This window comes from Arachis duranensis, chromosome 4, assembly GCF_000817695.3.
Source record: "Arachis duranensis cultivar V14167 chromosome 4, aradu.V14167.gnm2.J7QH, whole genome shotgun sequence".
Lineage (NCBI taxonomy): Eukaryota > Viridiplantae > Streptophyta > Magnoliopsida > Fabales > Fabaceae > Arachis > Arachis duranensis.
This window is the reverse complement of record NC_029775.3, coordinates 86970493-86971646: the sequence shown is the minus strand read 5'-3', so window position 1 is coordinate 86971646 and position 1154 is coordinate 86970493. Positions and strand designations below refer to the sequence as shown.

The 1154-nt window shown below is 41.8% G+C and overlaps 1 non-coding gene across 1 annotated transcript; it reads right to left on the bottom strand.

The window, feature by feature from the left end:
• Positions 1 to 561: 561 nt before the first annotated feature.
• Positions 562 to 669, bottom strand: LOC127747377 (small nucleolar RNA R71). The gene has a single exon (XR_008009176.1). It is a non-coding gene; the product is annotated as a small nucleolar RNA R71 (small nucleolar RNA).
• Between the last annotated feature and the right edge of the window lie 485 nt (positions 670 to 1154).

Here is a 1154-nt window from a genome sequence, read left to right as displayed (position 1 = left end):
TGTTCTCTTCTCTTTCATATGAGCAGGAACAAAGACAAAAGCATTCTTGTTGAGGCTGACCCTGAACCTGAAAGGACCTTGAAGCGAAAGCTAAGAGAAGCTAAGGCACAACTCTCTGTAGAGGACCTAACAGAAATCTTCAAACAAGAAGAACCCATGGTAGCCGAAAACAACAATAATGCCAACAATGCAAAGAAGGTGCTGGGTGACTTTACTGCACCTACTCCCGACTTCTATGGGAGAAGCATCTCTATCCCTGCCATTGGAGCAAACAACTTTGAGCTTAAGCCTCAATTAGTTTCTCTGATACAACAGAATTGCAAGTTCCATGGACTTCCATTGGAAGATCCTCATCAGTTTTTAGTTGAGTTCTTGCAAATCTGTGACACTGTCAAGACTAATGGGGTTGACCCTGAAGTCTACAGACTTATGCTATTCCCTTTTGCTATAAGAGACAGAGCTAGGACATGGTTGGACTCACAACCTAAAGAAAGCCTGAACTCTTGGGAAAAGCTAGTCAATGCTTTCTTGGCAAAGTTCTTTCCACCTCAAAAATTGAGTAAGCTTAGAGTGGAAGTCCAAACCTTCATACAGAAGGAAGGAGAATCCCTCTATGAAGCTTGGGAAAGATACAAACAATTGGTCAGAAAGTGTCCCTCTGATATGCTTTTTGAATGGAGCATCATAGGTATTTTCTATGATGGTCTGTCTGAACTATCCAAGATGTCATTGGATAGCTCTACTGGCGGATCTCTTCACCTGAAGAAGACGCCTGCAGAAACCCAGGAACTCATTGAGATGGTTACAAATAACCAGTTTATGTACACTTCTGAGAGAAATCCTATGAATAATGGGACGAACCAGAAGAGAGGAGTTCTTGAGATTGATACTCTGAATGCCATACTGGCTCAGAACAAAATATTGACTCAGCAAGTCAATTTGATTTCTCAAAGTTTGTCTGGCATGCAAGCTGCACCAGGCAGTACTAAGGATGCTTCATCTGAAGAAGAAGCTTATGATCCTGAGAACCCTTCAATGGAAGAGGTGAATTACATGGGAGAACCCTATGGAAACACCTATAATTCTTCATGAAGAAATCATCCAAATCTCTCATGGAAGGATCAACAGAGACCTCAACAAGGCTTCAACAACAA